This window comes from Coptis chinensis, chromosome 3, assembly GCF_015680905.1.
Source record: "Coptis chinensis isolate HL-2020 chromosome 3, ASM1568090v1, whole genome shotgun sequence".
NCBI lineage: Eukaryota > Viridiplantae > Streptophyta > Magnoliopsida > Ranunculales > Ranunculaceae > Coptis > Coptis chinensis.
This window is the reverse complement of record NC_141458.1, coordinates 84503682-84524218: the sequence shown is the minus strand read 5'-3', so window position 1 is coordinate 84524218 and position 20537 is coordinate 84503682. Positions and strand designations below refer to the sequence as shown.

At 34.2% G+C, this 20537-nt stretch overlaps 2 long non-coding RNA genes across 2 annotated transcripts; one reads left to right on the top strand and one right to left on the bottom strand.

Moving 5' to 3' along the window:
* Positions 1-2906: 2906 nt before the first annotated feature.
* Positions 2907-5256, bottom strand: LOC147511202 (uncharacterized). Its single transcript, XR_015216955.1, has 3 exons — positions 5123-5256; positions 3131-3218; positions 2907-3040 (listed from the first exon to the last, which is right to left on the bottom strand). It is a non-coding gene; the product is annotated as an uncharacterized LOC147511202 (long non-coding RNA).
* Positions 5257-11105: 5849 nt separating this feature from the next.
* Positions 11106-20416, top strand: LOC147511201 (uncharacterized). The gene is made up of 7 exons (XR_015219276.1): positions 11106-13269; positions 13352-13503; positions 17331-17500; positions 17600-17711; positions 18603-18821; positions 19067-19203; positions 20303-20416. It is a non-coding gene; the product is annotated as an uncharacterized LOC147511201 (long non-coding RNA).
* The last annotated feature ends 121 nt before the right edge of the window (positions 20417-20537 follow it).

The window sequence follows — 20537 nt, the reverse complement described above, 5'->3', positions numbered from 1 at the left end:
TCTGTACTTCCATCCCCTGGTGTGGGCAATGGAACTAATAACTAAAAACATAAATAACTAACCTGATTGAAGAACACCATAAACCAGAAAAATCATTAAACCTTAAGCATCGACTTCATCTTCTACCTTGAAGGACAAGATTAGCCTTCCATAAAGAAGGAAGAACACGAAGAACGAGAAGAAGAAGAGTCGAAGAACATAAGACCAGAAAGACTAACTTATTAAGACTCGGGTAGTTAAAATTGAATCTTTTATTATTAATCTCTCTCTGCTTCAAGTTATGGAGACAAGAATATAAGTGAATTGGAAATTTACATGAGGCACTTAGGTCCTCTATTTATAGGGGTTACAATGAAATCTAGAAGCATTCCAAACCACCATTTGTTTTCTAATACAAATCAACGTCTTTTAGAGTCCAACTTCGTCTCCAAAACTGAGAAGGAAGTGGCTACAGTGTCGTTTCATGCGTCTGGACGCACGATCCATGTGTTCCAGACGTGAGAAATGAGTCTGGACACACGATCCATGCGTCCCAGACGCGGAAGTCTATTTTCCCTATTTTGCTTTATCCTTCTATCCTCTTTTGTAGGCTTTGGTCCAAGAAACGAATTCTTTTGCCTTGGGCTTCCAAATAGGTCCAAGTCGCATCTTTAATAGCTTCAATTCCTTGGCCTTCTCCATGATTGTCTACGGGCATCCCATGTGATCCTTAATTCTCCGAATTGCTCCGTTTACCCCTTTTTCTCTAATATTCCACAAAACTCTCTCTTTCACCTGTAGAATCATAAAACATAACTTACAAACACAATTAGTCCACTAAGATGGCTAAACAAGAGGCATAATCGAGGGTTAAATTACACTTTTTGCGCACTTATCAGCTTCCTACTTTCTGTGACTTAGTAGAAACTCTTCCTGGTGATGGTCTAACTCCCAAATCCTTTGTTGCAACTTCAGTTCTTGTTGGGCTTCCCACTTTGACCTAGTAGCAACTCTTCATGGTGATGGTCTAACTCCCAAATTCTTTGTTGCAGCTTTAGTTCTTGTTAAGCTTCCCACTTTCTTTGAAGTTTTTGTAGATCCATCATTCTTTGGTGGTACACCATAATCATTCAAACTAATAGTTTACCTCTCTGCAGCTGTTTGAATATAACAATGTACATGTTAAAAATAAACTTAAATGGTAGCCAACTTAATTGAAATTTAACATAAGTCAAATTGTTAAGAACCAAACAAATAAAATAACTAACTAACCATGACATAAGATTCTCCACTGGTAGGGGATACAAATACACCAAAACCTTCTGGTATTTTGTCCTTTTGGTGTGGTCCATGTAACTCTTATTCTTTTATTAATCAATTACCTTTAGCCAAAAAAAAAAAAAAGTGTGTTTCATCAATTGGGGCCCTCTGAGCTTAACAAAAATTTATATAATCATACATAAAAATGAATCAAACACACACTACACCAAAACAGTTTTTTGTGACGCCTATTTGGCGTCACAAATATTTACACCAAATAGGCGTCACAATTTAGGCGTCTCAATTTGCGTCACAAAAATTTATGACGCCATTTTGGCGTCAGTAATTTGTGATGGCATTTTGGCGTCAGTAATTTTGTGACGGTATTTTGAATTTGTGACGGCATTTTGGCGTCAGTAATATTGTGACGGTATTTTGAATTTGTGACGGCATTTCGGCGTTAGTAATTTTGTGACGGTATTTTGAATTTGTGACGGCATTATAATGTCACAAAATATATTTTAGAAAAAAAATAATTGGTTGCTATACATCCACCGGTGGATGTATAGCAACCAATTATTATTATTATTATTATTATTATTATTATTATTATTCGAGATGCAACTAGCTCTAGTCACCACCGGTTGCTATATGAACTAGCCAAGATACAACTCTTTTAAAAAACAGTCCATTCCATAAAATACACAATCACACCGTCAATCCCATTCAAGAATAAAACATTCATTCCATAACTCAAAATGATCAAGTCACTTGTAAACACCAAGTACTTCAATTTTCCAAGCGCAAGGAAAATACAAATCACTTGTAAACACCAAGTACTTCAATTATCAAAGCGAAAAAGTACATTACATTATGCTTACAACTAGCTAGAAAGAAAGTCTTCTTATTAGAAAGTGTCCAAGTGGCAATATCAACCACCTCCATCCTTCAAGGTCGGCAACAAACAAATGCCACATGCATTACCTGTTTCATTTAACAAAAGAGTTTAGATAAACTTCTACCTTAAAATGTAATGAGAGATATATACAATAATAGGTTCACTTATACTAATTAAAAATAAGTGACATAGTTTCTAGTCTACCAAATTAGTAACATAGCAAGAAGGTAACCATGCCACTAGGATATCAAAGAAGCTATAGGCCATTACTATTTGACAACACAACACTAATACACAGTAAAGCACCTATGGGAGCCTCTTTAGCCCTAGAAGCTATATGAACAGCAAGGTGACATATATACAACTAAACAGGTACTGCCTCTACCTTCTAGTATATAGCCTGGTGTCATAAGACATTGAAACTGGCTTACATTAATAAGATGGTGTATCACACAATTTCATTTGCTTTTTCTTGTTCATTTTTTATCTTTAAAACAAAATTTCATGGAGACACACAAAGATCACATAAAGAATGTCCTAAACTACCATTGCCCCTTGCACCCTCCACGGCTAACCTGAGCACTAGTTACAGATTATGTGGTCCGCTAGCAGAGACCATGGGAACCCCAAAGTAAAGCAAAAACTTAGCAAAAAACTAAGCATAGAAGTAGCAACTACTGACTACAATTATCTAGCAACAGAAACCTGAGAAAAAACAATGTGTTTGCAACTAGCCATATATATATCACCATACAAAACATTGCCTACCTCTCGACTTGCATGATTTCCAATATATACAATAACATTCAACTCAGGAAGCCACTTCTTAAACTCTTTCGCCCAGTTGGACAAAGTCGACAGTGGTACAACAACAAGAAAAGGCCCATGGATTTGTTGAGCATTCTGCAGAAAATTTAAAAGAAGATATTTTTGAGAAAAAGAGGGTATAACTGAAGGTTAAAAACCATATCATAAAGAACCAAAAGATCGTACCTGAAGAAAACCTAGCATGGAAACAAAATGAACAGTTTTGCCAAAACCCATCTCATCAGCAAGAATTACATTTGTATCATTCCTCCAACTGTCACAAGCAAACCACTGATTACCATATTACTAAGGATGTTGCTAATTACCTATACATCACTCCCGAAAGGTGGATATAGCATACCGTTAACTAGAAAGTTTAAGCCCTCAAGCTGATAATCTCAAGTTTTCCTCCTTTCAACCATTCAGCCGTTCATCAAGCTTTCAAAGACTAGCTAAACAGTAGCAGAAAAGAAATTTAAAAAGAAAATTATGACAGAACTTGAAGGAATCTTTAAGGACATAATATACTTAGAAAGCTGAGTTGCAACACTCAAAAGATGACTAGAAAAATTGTAAAGATAAGATGAGCTATGTAGTCAAAAGCTGAAAAGTGCCACTAGGCACACTAGCGACTCAGCAGTGACACGCTCAGAACTTGAGGTGCAGATCGGCCCAGTCCATTCACATAATCAACTTGTTTTCCTAGAAAATCTTCCTTTCACAGTTTATGTTCGAGGAACTCTCACTATCTTGCAATAATGATTGAAAATCTCAAAATGAAAAACCTCAAATAACTTTTCAACAACTAGAAGCATGATTCGTATATGCGTCCAAACTCAAAACTAACCAGACTCAATAATCTTTTGCAAAAAAAATATATATATATATATATATATATATATATATATATATATATATATTATTATTATTATTATTATTATTATGTTCGAGGAACTCTCACTATCTTGCAATAATGATTGAAAATCTCAAAATGAAAAACCTCAAATAACTTTTCAACAACTAGAAGCATGATTCGTATATGCGTCCAAACTCAAAACTAACCAGACTCAATAATCTTTTGCAAAAAAAAAAAAAAAAAAAATATATATATATATACATTTAAAGTTGTACTACAGACAATATAATATCTACACATACGAAGTAAAACATATTGAAGTAAACATGTAGGTATTATTGAGGCTAGCATTCGAGTGTAACTAGTTGCCATGAGTGAATGGTGGAGAGTTGGATTATGTCTAGCAACAACTTCAAACCCCTGCTCTTTAAACACATATGACATTTTCCCCTGGTTTAGTTAAAGGAGTTAATGTGAATAGACACAAAAATTGTTTTAAGGTAACCTATCCGTGCAAAGAGGAAACACAAAATCAGCAGAATAAGATTAGAAAACAGAAACTTGTACTGTGTTATATATAGCGCCTATACCAACTGATCTGATATATAGCAATGTCTTTTTATGGGTATAGAAAAAACTAAACAAGGCAATGCAGGAAACTTGATTCCTTAAGACAATTAAAATACAAATGGACAAAAACATACAAGAGATGCAGCTAGAAAAGAAATGAAAAAGATAACGATAATTTGATGATAATTATTCATTCAAAACCATAGATGCAGCTAGAAAAGTAACAAGATTGGTTTGCTCCATATTCGATATCAGTGATCTGATGATAACCATGATAAATAGGAATGTAAAAAACAAGTACTATGGTCCAGCCAAGAGTTAGCCAAGTCCATTATTTGTTTCATGAATGGATTGAATATTTGAGATTCCACTTAATACTTGCAAAGACATATAACGCAAGCAGAATACTCATTTAAGCCATTAGGTGAAATCTTGCCCAGTGTTACTCAGAGAACCGTCTCTTCAAAAAAATTCTCTGCTGTAATACTCTAATTATGTTACCACTCTAAATATCTTTACACAATTAATTTGTTGTCAACCGTCCACTAAGAAAGTATAGATCATCATATATCATGGAATCTCACAAGAGATGTAATTTATGGTAGCCACACTTCCTATATGCTGGATTGCTATCCTAGCATGAACATTTCATTATACATGTATGTCTCAGTTCTCAATTCATTCTTAGGAAACTTCTTTCCCCCTTTTCAGAAAGTGTGAGAAAACTAATACCGTTATCATGAAAATAGTACCTGTTTGTGTCCGAAGAAGTAATCCTCCCTTGCAGGGAGAATCCATGATTTCCAGTTCAGAATGACAAATCTCTGTAAGACCCCTTTCATAGGGAATAATGGTTGCATTGTTCCTTGCTTCTTTTGGTAGTCTTGCTTTTCGATTAGTAGCGCGCTCCTCGTAAAGCTTTAGCAATAGAAAATTGTACCACCAGTTAATTATCAATTACTGAAGCTGTGAAGCATTCACAAAAGCAGTGCTTTTCTTCAATAAAATGAGAAGTTTTACATGCCATAATTGTTCAGAAAAGTCCACAAGAGACTAAGCAATTAAGTGGAGTTACCTGTTGCAGCTGCAGCAATAAGAGTCATAAGATCCTTTGGGGTTCTAACGCCAACAACCGACCTTATAACGGAAGCCACCCGATCATGATCCGCACTGACTGATTCTGCAATTTCAAGACAATGTGATGCTAAGAGCTCCGTAGCTGATGCCACATCTGCTCCCATTTTTGAGTTATTGGAGTTCTCTGTTGCAATAACACGAAAGTAAACATAAATTGACCAAATTCAATCAATCACGCAAGACAGTAAAGTTACAATTTTTTCACACCAAACATTAATGAATTCAAACTAGATTACACTAGAATAACGAACTAAGTAAATTAGAAATTTGAATACCCTAACTTGATTTCAAATTAATCACAAACTTTCATGGCGTAAGTACCTTTCTCCATTAAATCAATCACATCTTCGAGCTCCTTCTTCAGTGTCTTTGTCTTTAGATACTTCAATCGTTTAATAGTTTGACAGTAAAGAAATTTCGAAGCTTTAGATCTAAATACTTCAATCGTTTAACGGTGACCGACCAATCATCATTTCTAGGTTTATGTATCTTTTTCAGAGGTAGTGGTGGGAAGTTGAGAGAGAGTGGTGAAGAAAGATGAGATAGATGGGCACTGCGGCGAGAGAGCAGTGTTTGGGTCGTAATTTTTTCAAGAAAATGCGGTCCCTTAATTGTAATTTTTGTTATTCACGCTCTTTTGCCGTCACTTTATTTAGTAAAATTTCACAACATTTAATTGAAATAATTCTCTAATTATTGGTGATGGCTTTAGCAGTTTAGTGACGCCAAAATGCCGTCACAAAATTCCTGACGCCAATTTGGCGTCACAAACGAGAAAAACCTAGCTAGTGTCACAAAAAAGCTGTTATGGTGTAGTGACAACAAACAATAACACCATGTGGTCTTTGCTTACAGTAGGTGTTGTTTGATTGGTTATTTTTCCTTTTCCTTTTGATTTCCTATTTTTCCTCCCTCCTGCATTGGCATTGGCAGTTGCATGTGCATGGGAATTAGCACCCTCTGAAGCATGGGCATTGGCACCCTCACCAACATTGGCATTGACACCCTGACCAACATTGGCATTGGTAGCAGCATGGGCATTGGCACCCTCACCAGCATTGGCATTGACACCCTGACCATCATTGGCATTGGTAGCATCATGGGCATTGGCACCTTTACCAGCATTGACATTAGCACCCTCACCAACATTCTCAACTCCATTTCCATCCTCATCAATAATGTCTACCTGAAACATAAACACTTATAATAATTCATGCAGAAACAACATTACCATTAACAAAATAACAACAAAACTTAGCTAGTTTACCTTCTCTGGACATGTCCTCTTGTTATGCCCAACTTTCTTGCATAGTGTACAAGTTATGATTCTTCCCATTCTCTACTTACTTGTGAGCTAACTCTTTCTACTTCATGTAGCTCTTTCCTTCTTGCTTTCTTTGGCCTTCCAAACATTCTTCTCAGTGCTGGAGGTAAGAACTTTTGACAATTTGTTTTAGGCCATAACATTTCCCCATTTAATGGCTGCAAGTAGAAGTCATATATTTTCAAGTTTGTTTCTTTGTTGAACCAATGAGCACCATACTTATCAGGGTTCTCATGAAGGTAATAAATGGATGAAACTGCAGGAGAACAAGGTATTCTTGACAAGTTCCACCCCCTACATGAGCATGACTTCTCCTTCACATTTACTACAAACCCTTTACAAGAATCAGGTACTGCACTAGTGTGATTACTCTTCACCTCATAGTTGGACTCACCAATATAATGTGCTCTCCAAAACCTTGAATATAGTTTGCTTTTCTCAAGTTTCTCTCTAGCTTTGGGACAAAGATCATCACTCCACTTCTCCATTAATTCTCTCTTCTTCTGACACCTAAGTGCTTGATTGATTCTTATGTCTTCTAGAATATCAATGATGGACTTTCTTCTTGCATCAAGTATGACACCATTGAAAGTCTCACCTATATTATTTTCCACTGAATCACTTGAAGATCTGTGATAAGAGCCCAAAACTGTAGTTTTAACCCCTTAACAATAATACTTTTAGACCAATTATGCGAGTAATAAAGAAGAGTTAATGCTGATTATATACTTTTATGTATTTCAGGCATTGGAGTCAATTATGTGCAGAAATGTGTCACTTTTGCGAGATAAAGGAGCAAGGGTTGGTTGCTAAGAAATTCCGTGATTAGAGGCCAAAATTCAAGGAGAAAAAGCCTTTTTAAAGCCCGGTCAAAGCTGAAAAGCAAAAGTCAGCAGAACTTCCAAAGACCGTATCTTTAGACTCAGACCTCGGAATTGGGCCTACCTTATGTCAAAATGACCATCTTGGAAAGAGTTTTTCAATGGTCCAAACCTTGACCCAATCAGAGGAGCAAAAATGGATGAAAAGTCTGTTGAAGTCGAATCCAGCTGAAAAGGCCTCTGTGGACTTAAGAAATTGGGTTTTGGGCTTGGTTTTTTGGCCTAAAACATTGCTCCAAGCCCATGCACAAAATTGGAGATCTCTTTCTCTTGTTGAAAAGAAGGAAAGGGGAGACAATTAGCTTAGAAAATAAATTAGTTTAGACTCTATTAATTAGTTTTATTACCTTGTTTTGAATTCAGTTTTGAATCAGTATTGTTACTATTCATTAGATCAATAAAGTTAGTTAGTTATTCATAAATCTAGTTTCATTTCATTAAATCATTTTAGCTTCAATTCATAGATTTAGTTAATTATCATTACTAGTTTCAATTCAATTTTGCATGATTAAATTTCCATTTTAAATCAAATAAGTAAATTTATAATCTTTTTATCATGTCTTGTTATGATTTATATATTAATGATAACATAATGATTCAAGGCTAAAACCTCCATTAGAGGGGTTTGAAGAAACCTTGATGAAGCTTGATTTTTGTTAGCGTAGAATAGTTCATGATATTCCATTCTAGAAAACAATTAGTTCACCATGAGAATGGGTTTAATTGTTTCACATGCTAGTTGTTAGTTGGTAGAGATTACCATGAACAATTAGGGATTAGGAAGACCAAATTGCTATGCAAAAGCATTTTAATTCAGATTACGACAATTCTTCGTTAGTAAATTAAGTCGAGTTAAGGTGGAATCAAATCCCCCTAATTCCTCCTCATATCGTCAAATTAGTAATTCCGTAGTTTGAATTATCGTATCTTGTTTAGTACAATTTCCATCGTAGTATAATTTCCATCATTACTCTCATTGATTTTCGATAGACTGATAATCGTAGTTAACTTAGAATTCTAAAGAACTAGAAGTGGAACAAATCTTTTATTCCAACTCTATTGCAATAGCATCGAGAGTAGAAAACTTTGATAATATAAGCGTAAATTAGTTTTAGTTTTATTTGAGTCTCGTTACTTATTCGTAGGTAAAACAAGCATTTTACCGTTTATCAATCTGAAATAAAAAAAGGCCATACACCAATACTGTGGGTCTTATTTCATGAGTGTATCATATGCAGGTGGTGAAGCTTTCTTTAACTCATCACTGACAATATCCCATTCTTATGGAGTCATACTCTTGGCCATTCTCGAGAACAAATTCTTCAACTGAGTTCCACTATGGATCTTTCTAAAGTTGGCATAGATATGCCTGGCACAACATCTGTGCTCAACTAATGGTAACAACAATTCAATTACCTGAATGAGTCCTTTCTATTGATTAGTGATCAAGGTCAACCCAGTCCCATCACCAATTCCAAGATCTTCTATCAGCAGTTGCAAAAACCAAATCCAATTTTCCTTGTTTTCCATACTAACAACAGCCCAAGCTATTGGGAACATTTGATTGTTCCCATCTCTCCCAAAAGTTGTAAGAAGCTCCCCTTTACAAAAGCTTTTCAAAAAAGCTCCATCAAGCCCTATTACATGCCTACATCCTGCCTTCCACCCTCTTTTTAGTGCAGCAAAACAAACATAAAACCCTTTAAACCTACCCTCATCCACAACTATCTTGCAAGTAGTTCCTGGGTTGGACTTGTACACTTCAGCTCCATAGTCCTAAGTTTACCATAAAAGGGTTTTTAAAGATCCTTCAACTTCCCCTATTGCTTTTCTCTTTGCCCTTAAGCACTGCATTTTTGTGACTTCAATACCAAACCTGTGCATCACCTGATCTTGGAACTCTCTTAGTGTCCATTTGGGATTTCTAGTGATCCTGTTAAAGTAATAATTAGCTAACCATCCAACATTTATAGCTGTAAGTTTCACAGATCTTGAACATTCATGCTTAGATTTCAAACTCTTAATTTGAAAACTCTTTTCACACTGCATCCAAGTGGTCCACAATCTCCAATCACAGTCCTTACACATAGCTTCCAATAACTTAGTACCACTCCTAGGGAACCTTATATCATACCCATGAGTTACAACATAAGCCTTCAACAATTCCTTAAGCTCTTCTTTGGACCCAAACTTCATCCCAATAATAGGTTTAACCTTAAACAAATCACAACCAGGAGGAAAGCTAGGAAACCTAGAATTAACTCTTTTAAGCCCACCTTCTTCATCATCAGTTATAGGGCTGTCATAATCTGATTCACTAGCATAATTACTATCATTTTCTGTAAAACAAGTAGTATCACCAAGCTCAGTTGGTTGGTTCCCATCAGTTTCTGCATTAACCTTAACTTCAACTTCTATATCACCCCCAGCTAAACCTTTCTCTTTCTTCTTCTTTTGTTTTAACTCAATTATCTTTTTCCTAACCTCTATCAGTTCCACATCAACATCATCATCACTAATATGATCCACGCTAGAAATATCAGAGTCTTCACTATCACTTTCCTCATCAATCCCCTCCTCTAATTCATCTTCCTCAGAATCCTCATCAATAGCATCTTCACATTCTGAGTTTCCTTCATCTAACACATAATTTCCACCCATAACATACAACTGTATGACACCATGTGTCTTTCCCTCTTGAAGCATAGCATTGGTATCATTGTCAGACTCAATAAACCTAAAGTCTTCCATGGCATGCAATAGTACATTTTAAAATAATTTATGTACCCCAAACTATTAACCACATTACAAAGCCCAAATAATGTGTACAATTGCAATTTCAAATCATAACAATACTCAATTTTCCATTTTTATAATGCATAATGGGGTTCTGAAACTCCCCATGGTGTATTTCTAACACATAATTAGTCACTTCACAGTAAAATGAATGCATTGAGTTAATACAATGAATGAACAAATAATTTTAAACAGACAATAGGCTATATAATAATCGATACAAAACAAAATGCAATCTGAAAACAATAGGGTAAACAATATTATATAGCCTATTATATAAACAAGACTAGAAACTTTAAAATCTAAAACAACCACAACTTCACCTACAAAATGATTTAAAATCTAATCTTTTGTGCATATGATCTACTAACCATAAAGAACGCATCTCTACAAAATTTCAACTCATTTGATATCTTCTAACTTAGATAAAAATTGTTGTCCATTTTTGAAAAATATCTAACGGTCTAGAAATGTCTAGTTTTTACAATCATCTTTTGCCAATGTTAAAAATTGTCAAACGAGTTGAATTTTTGTAGAGATGTTCTTTAAGGTCTTTTTAGGAATCGGGATATATATATATATAAAAAAGCTCGCGCATGTTCTTTTTCGCTCTATTTTCCAACCCAAACAATATTAGTGGTTCCTAAAAAAGAGGAGGTCCTAATAATTAGAAACACTTCCCTAGATTTGTTTAAATCTCCCTAATCTATTCTTAATTTTCTATGGCCTCCTCAAATTAAAAAAAAAATAACAAATTAAATAAACCTAATATAAATTCTACCGAAAACCTAACTTTTCTTTTGAAGCTGCGATTGTAGAAGTAGCCATGCTCTGTTGCATTTTTCTCTACAGAAGAGTGAAAGATTCGAGTAAATCAAGAGATGGTTTTGTGAATCGGGTTTTCAACCAAACCCCTTTTCTTCATTTTCAATATTTCGTACTTCTCTTTTTTGCGCACGCTTTCCAGCCATTTCAAAAGGCAAGAATTGAATATAAAGGAATTGAGTAGATACCTCGAGCGTTCGTCGGTCTTTGAACTGGACAATTTAGACAGTTTTTGTGTTTTAGAAATACTCCCAAAAACCACCAACAAAGGGTTTCACTTTCCACTCTCTCCAATTTTTTCTCATCTAGGTTTGCCCTCATTTCAATCTACTTTCTAGCTACGTACCTTTATTTCTTTTTTGTCTATCAACTTTGTATTCTTCCGAAGTAATATTTTCTTAAAAAGTTATTGTAGAAGCTTACACCACTTTTCTGCATTTGGTTTAGATGGAAATCACGATGGGTCATCAAAGTATTGTTATTTATTGAAAAATAATCTTGAATCATGTACCTCATTCTTGTTGGGTTTTGTCCCATTTGGCTTATGATGGTCTTTTTCAAATCTGGGTATAGATCTTCTGTAAGGTTAGTTTGATCAGCTTTTTGCCACCTAAATTTATTATAGTTAATTAGAAATGGCGATAATGAGTAGAATAGCGTGGTTTAGTCGTCAAGTGAAACGTCCGTATGGGCTTTGTGTCAAAGTGTCAGCAGTTACTGTTTTGGGTCTTTGTTTCATTTTCATGTTGTCGACATTTTCACCATCTTGGTTGTCTTTGAATTCTCAAAGAAGTAGCTTTAGTGACATTGCGGAGCCTGTTGTGGCAAATGAGAAGAGAGAGAAGGGCAAGACAGTTGTGAAACAATTGCCTAAAGAAAAGAAGGTAGAACCTCATTTGAGAGAGAAAGATAAGACAAAGGGCGAAGGGGCTGTACATGACAAGAAAAAAGTGAGGAATCCAAAAGGAGAGGGAGTTAATTTAAAATAACCCCAGGTATTAGCTTCCAATGCTACTCAGCTGGGGCAGGAAGAAGTAGTAGAAGAGGATTTGGAAAGGGAAAACGAAAGAGAAGATGAGTTAAAAGAAGATACAGAAGTAGTGAATGATCATGATGGGGTTACTAATGGAGATATAGAAGAAGATTCGGATGTAGATCCCATAAATGAAGAGAGTGCTGCAGAGTACACGGAAGATGAGAATGCTGGGTTGAAAACCACGGTGGGGAAGAAAAAGAAGTTAATTGGGACCTGTATTTGATACACAAGCTTATTATAGTTGGAAAATGTGTAAAGTAAGAAGCAAGCACAATTATATTCCATGTATCGACATTGAAAGTGCCACTAGGAAGCTATAGGCATCATGAAAGAAGTTGTCCAAAAACAGCTTTGCAAACAGATGTATATATAGTAGATGAAGTTAATGGAAGATGTTTTTTTGCTGTATCAAGTCAGCCAAAGAGTAAGCTTTATTTCTTTGGCAGGTTTGAGTTCTTGGATCATTCTTCACTTTTTGAATTGACTCGACTGCTGGGTGATGTTCAATCTCAGAAAAGTTAGTGCTGAATTTTGCTTTGCGTCTTTGTATTGTCCTATATAGAAGTTATGTGAGGGCATGCTCTGTTTAGCATAGAGCAGCCAACTCAACCAATTAGCATGGCTGGAGTGCGTTGAGAATATTGTACACTGTCATGAGTGACCTTAAATGCCCAATATGAGAATATATCAAGTGACAACATTTCATAATTTTAAAGAGTAAAAATCCAAGAGTTTAGCATTTTGTGCCATTGTTTACACTTTACTCCATAGACCAAAGTTTTTACTCGCTTATTATTAACAGACCAATTTTTCTCGAGTCTCTATGGCGGATAACCCATTGACTGTTGATAAAACTCAAGGTTGGGATGGTGATTCTTTCTATTGTTACAAAGAATACAGGTTAGGATTTTTTTGTTTGTTTGTTTGAGTAAGTTTAATTATTAGTGTGTTGAGATTGAGTTTACTTATTAATTTATGGCAGGTATTGTATATCGGTGACGGTTATTGGATTTGTGTACGATGGATTCCAAGCTTATGATTTGAAAAGGATTTTAATCTACCTACAAACAACAAAGGCAGGGTTGATATCAACAAATTAATGGGTGCGGGCTGTCTTTCCCAATTACCAAAAAGGTATATGCTGAATGATTGATGCTTCCCAACTATATATGTTTGGTGCTAAGTACTAGATGCATGCTTACCACATTTATGTCTGTTGAATATAAGAGAATTGAACCAAAGTGGTCTGTCATGGGTGCTTCATGCTTGCTTATCAAAAGTTAGAATCTGTATTCAATTTTTTTCATTGTTGAATCTATTGAGAGAAGTATGTTGTAAATTAGATTATTCAATAGAACGGAGAAGAAGATAATAGTTTGGTTAATAATTTGGGTAGAACATGTGTTCACGAAAGTATCCATACTTAAGTTTTTATTTGTATAATTTCATTTTGTTGTTTGTTGAATTTTTTTAGGACAACTGTTTAGTGGCCTATTTAATCTCATGTGCAGTCTTAGGTTGTGTTAAATTTTAGGTATTATGTATTTATGATACTTTATTGTTCTATCTATATGGGATTATTGGATGTGTTAAATTTTTCTTGGTTGGTAACTTGGTTCTTTAAAGTACTTTGAGCTGAATTGGTTGTGTTTATAGTATGTAGCTGGTAATATATTTTTGGCTCTACTTTTCATATTTGTTTGGGCTATGTTATATTTGTTTAGTACGCTCAAGTTTGGTTTTAACCATTTTGTCATTTTGCCGGGGTATATAAGAATATGGATATATCATCTGATTGGATCTGTGATAATTCATTGGCATAATGTTACTAAATAATGATACATGTTTATCCATGTTTACTTCTCACAGTCCTTGATCAAATTTCAATGGCATGGGAGCCATGTTTCTATGATAATTCCACCGAGCACGTTCTCACAGTCCTCTATGTTTCTTGGGGGTTTCGAAAGGATGTCACCAAATAGAAGTCAGACCCAACGAGACCAAATAAATATTGATTCCTTTTCATAATTGATTTATTTTCTTAAAACGTTGTCATTTATAACCAACATTCCTCATATTGTCGTTCTAAAAGTTAAAGCTTGGATATTGAATGATGATGACTCCATTAGCAGAGCTACTCAGGGGAATATATAAATGGTTGGTTATGGATAGTTGGGAAAATACTTAGGTAAGGTAATTACATCAATTAACTGGGCAACCTTATGTCTTTTTATTTTAATAGGTTTTTATTTGAGAATTAGGATGTGATTCTATGCACATTCGATCCACGATATTAATTCATTATCTTTGTTCTGATCCGACCTTTAGTAGTAGAGTATCTTCTTCTTTGAAGCTACTATTTTAGCATATTGTTCATGATTGCTTTGAAGCTTTTTACCATTTTATTTCTATGCAATTTTAAAAGTTGGAGTTCTGTATCATAGCATATTGTTAGAAGCTTACAATTTTATTTCTATGCAATTTTAAAAGTTGGGGTTCTATTTTTCCTTTTCCTTTTTCTTTATTTTTTTAAAAAAATTGGTATTTGGACTCAAGTTTGTGTAGATTGTTTAATTTCGTTGGCACTCATAGGCCACATTATTATCCATGATCGAGCATGGTTTTCAACACGTAAAAAATTATATATTGAGACGAGATGAACAAATTATAGAGGTAACCGGGGGATATGAATATAAGCTGTCGAGGCATGAATTATCAATGTAAGTTCTATCAATAAAATTTACTAAATATTTATAGGGAGACATATTTATAATCTACTTTCATTGTAGTAACAACAACCTTCTTGAATTGTTATTAATATTTCTTTGTAGAATGCTTCCTCTAAAAATGGGCGCTTCTCCTCTTTAAGTCGGAGAAAGCTTTTAGAAACCCATCAAGAGGTGATTAATGCAATAATGAGTGCATATGATGCTTTTGTTTTGATTCCAATTGGAGGTGGAAAGAATCTTACTTACCAGGTAACAACAATGGTTTAGAACATCTTTATAGAATTGCTAATTAGGATTATATTCAAAGAACAGTGAAATATTTTGGAAAATTTGTTTATGTAGATAGTTAAACTTGCAGTTTAATTTCCTTTTACATTTTGTACATTTCAAGTGATCGAACATCGAAAGACGGTCCAATTCAAGATTTTTGAATGTTTGTGGTTCTTTGTATCAGTGTGCCAAATATGAATTTCAAATCAATTTTTCTTATGTAGAATTATTATACAGTCCTTTTATTAGTTGCAAAACAATGAATTGTAACCACAAACTTAATTTGCCCAGAATAACATTTTCAAAAGTTCAACGAGTATTTTTGCACTTTTGTATTTTTTTTGTATAACTATACAATTTTCACAACTAGTTTTTTTTTTTTTTTTAAGGTTCTTGGTTTTTGTTATGTTGTTTCCTTTTTGGGGCAATTTTTTTTATACTTAATTACATTGGATTAGGTGCAAGCTGAAATACTATCTTCTTGGGGTAAGCGGATGCGTAGTCGTCAATGTTCAAGCAAACTTATAGCATTGGCAGTGGTCTCAAGAACTTTAATTGAGTATTCATTGTGTGGTTATGATTATTGATAACTTTGATCTCTCATCTGAGTGTAAGAGTCTGATATATAGACAAGTTTATGGTAGGGCTTTGGCTATTGGCTTTGCCCATTTTATTGTGATTTTAGCGGTTATGAGGTACAAAATCATGTTGCTTTAATGCCTTGAAGTCATTGGTGTCTCTGTAAAAACCCAGTAAGAAGAATCTCTCATCTTGGTCACATTTGTATTGATTAGGCAATTTGTCATCTTATGCAACTGATAAGGTTTATTAATCATAAAGTTTAGGATAAACTACTGTTTTAACCCTTGTACTCTTGGTCAACTAAGATTCTCCGCCCTTGTACAAATTTAACAGCTTAAAACACATTGTACTCTTGGTAAACTAACATTCTCCCCCTTGTACAAATTTAATAGCTTAAAACACATTGTAGTCTTGGTCAACTAACATTCTCACCCTTGTACACGTGGGCATAACCCGATGATTAGGATATTGTGTGTTTAGCGTTAAAAAAAAAAAAAAAAAACCTTTATTGTAACACCTTTTTTTTCTTTTTTTTTCTCTGCTAAACACACAATATCCTAGTCATCGAGTTATAAAGGTGAGAATGTTAGTTGAACAAGAGTACAATGTGTTTTAAGCTATTAAATTTGTACAAGGGGGAGAATGTTAGTTGACTAAGAGTATAATGTGTTTTAAGCTGTTAAATTTGTACAAGGGGGAGAATGTTAGTTGACCAAGAGTACAAGGGTTAAAACAGTAGTTTATCCTAAAGTTTATCAGCATAATAACTTTAATTTATAATTTTTTTTCTTGAGTGAAGTGCCAAATATGATATCTATTTACTCTAGGATTTATTTATTTATTCAGTTTTAAGCAATCGCTTTCTAATATTTCGGTGTTTTTAACAAGTAGAAAAGCGTAAAGAAGAACTTGAAGCATTGCTTATCATACAGTTCTGGGCATGAGACAAGTTAAATGGTTTGTATATCATGCTCAACGAATATTATAGTTGTGATATTTTCTCTTTTGGCTCCTTGATATATAATTAGGTGAATTAGATAGTGATTTAATTTTTTGTTTTCTGCCTAATTAGGCATTTGTGAATGTGTCTGCATGTTTATGTGCATGTAACATTCGTGCAATTTATTTTAGGTTGAGCAATTGGTGAGAAAATTTTCTTGATCATTCACGATAGTTACATGCATAACCATTGATTTTGCCAACAGTCTGGCCACTGTGGTGTAATTAAACACATTATAAGAACACCATACCATTGCTATTTTAATGAAGCTTGGATAAGAACTTCAAGGGTTTAAATGTTAGTCAAGGAATCCTTCACACATGATAGTTAATTTATACTTATGCTTCACTTATACCTATACACTTTTGTTTTCATCATAGGTTGATGATCGTTCTGTTCTGAAGCATTTCGATTGGCATCATGCAATGAGAGAGGCATCTTTTGAATACCATGACCTGATGAAATTAGGGAAGAGAGTCACTTCTTTTGTTGATGATCCAAAACTCCCCTGTGAAGTCGCTATGAAGAAAATGTACTAATTACAAGAAATGTATGGTTCTTTCACTAGGGATCATATCAACTTCATTTAAGTCTTATTTTGTAACCTACCAAAGACTATTGTTCACTATACATTGGCTCATTGTTTCAGAGTGGAACAAAGTGCGTGTGCACTCCTACGAACATGAGACATGCCCATATCACGATATAGAGAGTTTGGAATTCCAGTTGATTGGTTGCAAGACTCGGGTGTAGTTGGCAAGGTACTATTATCACTTTAAATTGTGTTATATCGGTTTTTGGACCATGCATGTGTGAGAGCCATTGTCACCAAGTACGGTACGGGTTTAAAACGGTGTATTTGAAAAAAAACTTAGTTCGTGTTTTAAACGGAACGTCTCGGAAAAAAAACGGAAAAAAGCGTAAAAAAACGTAGGGCATAAAAAACGGGTTTAAAACGGTAAAACGGGTTTAAAACGTATAATACGTACAATACGTAAAAGAAACGGTAAAAACCGATGATAAATAATATAATAGATAAAGAATTTGATTTTTTTTATAAGAGTGGAAAAAAGAATTGACACATAAAATAATAATAAAAATAATACAAATGAAAGAAAATTCAAATACATGAAAGCATCAAATTATCATTACTCATCCAAATACTAGAAGTTTTAGATTCAGTACCAAAGCACGACTCTAAATAAGATACTACTAATTACCAACCATAATGGCATAATCAAGTTCTACAAATAAGTTAATAACTTTAAAATTTATAATTAAATATTAATAGTCCAAAACAAAATAAAACTATCTCAATAAGTCAATCTAACGCCCACTCTTCAAAAAGGTAAACTCCAAAACCCCCTTTTCTTCTTCGTGTTTTCTTTTAGATTAAAAAAAAAAAAAAAAAAAAGTTTTAAACAGGAGATTTTCAAAATCTCGGGTTTTAAACGTTTTTTAATTTTAAAACGCGTTTAAAATGTTTAAAACGGGTTTTTTTAAAAACCCGGGTTTTAAACTGGAACTAGCCGCCTTGCCAATATCTTGGGTTTTAAACGCGTTTTTTTCAAAAAAACGCCGAACTTGGTGACAATGGTGAGAGCCATTCATCATTAATGTTTGGAACTGATAGTAGTTGCTTTCAAATGCAGATTAAGCTCTCATCAGTACAGTTGGCAAGGAAATACATGATACATGAGATACGTATCTTTGATGTTTCATAGTTCTTAATACGTAACTTTGAGTGTATTCATCCTTGCTTACTTTCAATGACTAGTAAAATATGAACATGCAGGCATTTACTAAATTTTTGATGAGTTCTAGGAAGCTACCATGCATATTATAGTTGACTTTAAATAACCTAAAGAGAGGTAAGAATTCAAACCTGAAGATTAATAGCAATTAAGAGTCAAGGTTAGGTATTAATCATATTGAAAATTATTGCTTCATTCGAGGGGTTCATGAATTGTAAGAAGTTTTAGTCTCATAATGCATGATGTCAACATTGCCTTAATAGATGTAATATATTTTCCTGTCTATTTGCTCTCCTTTTATGCCTCATTCCAGATATACATGCATTGAAGAGAATTCTAAAGAAAATGTTTGTCCAATACAGGTATTAGAAACAGGGAAAATCTAATGTGAACTACATGGTGGCAAATTTCAATAAATGCGGATATCCTGATTTGTGCTTATTGATACCATACCAGGACATTGCGTATCACGGCTGTGACATAGTCTGCGAATGCAAAGGTAACACATTCTTACTGTTTGAATTTTATATGAATATCATTAGTTTTCCATGTTCAATGTTATGCTACTCTCTAACTTAATATTCAATCTACCTCCAGCGATTCATCTTAATAATTTATTTTCTTTTTTCAATTTTCTTTTTCTCTTACTATTTGCTAATACTTAGCAAAATATTTGGACAACCAGTAGCCTACATACTCCAGGTATCCATGTACGCATATGGATTGTATTGTGCTTATCACATGTGAAGGATAGAAATGATAGTTCATTGCCTGACAATGGAGATAAGCTTATTTTGATAGTCGGCATTCACACTAAGAATGGTGATCAATTTGTAGTACAATATCGACACTAACTTGATATCCGTTTGATCAGCTAGGTAATGTTGCCATGTCTGCCACTAGAAATATATCTCATCAGTCTAGACACACATTTAGAAATACAATGTCCAGCCTACAAGATTGTCTACCTTAGATCCCAACTACACATACAACGCATAACCCTCGAGTCCGGCCACTAAAAACAAAAAGCAAGCCTGGCATATATAGGACCCTTGGTTAATACAGAGACAATTGGAAAAGTAGATTTTGGGTTTAATCTCCCTGGTTGATACATAACCAACATAAAAACCCCCTCATTATGTACTAACCCATAAAAACCCCCTATTTTTTTAAAATACCCAAACAAACCAAAATACCCCTGTAAAAACCGGGCTGACGTCATCAATCTTTACTTATAATTTCGGCTTAACGACAAACCGGGCTGATGTCATCCTATGTAAATTTGTATTTACATATGACAATATAAAATTACACAGTCTTCTTAACCTATTTAAATTTAAATTTTCATATAAAATTTTTTTTTATAAGAAAATTTAAATTTATATTTACATATGAAAATTCATATTTACATAACCTGTGTCACCTGTCAGTTGTCAGAAAAAATGTCTATGAAATTTCATATTTGCATATGTAAATTTGTATGCACATATGTAACTTCATATTTGCATATGTAAATTCATATTTTCATATTTCCAAACCATCTTGATCATCCATTTCAATTGCCTCCTCATGTACATCTTCAATCTCCTCTTTTATAGGAATAGAGCTCACATTTATTGACCCGTCGACCACAGATATGGACATACCATTGCTGACATTATCTTTATGTTCTTCCTTCAAACTTTTGGGTTTTGATGAAGTTTGAGGAAATGATGAGCTCTTTTGAAGCAAAGATTGTTCTTTGGTGGCTGTGTTCGTGTTGAGCCCGACAAGTGCATTTCTTTGTGTTGGCCATGGGTGATTATGTTCCGGAGGTATAGGTGATTACCAACA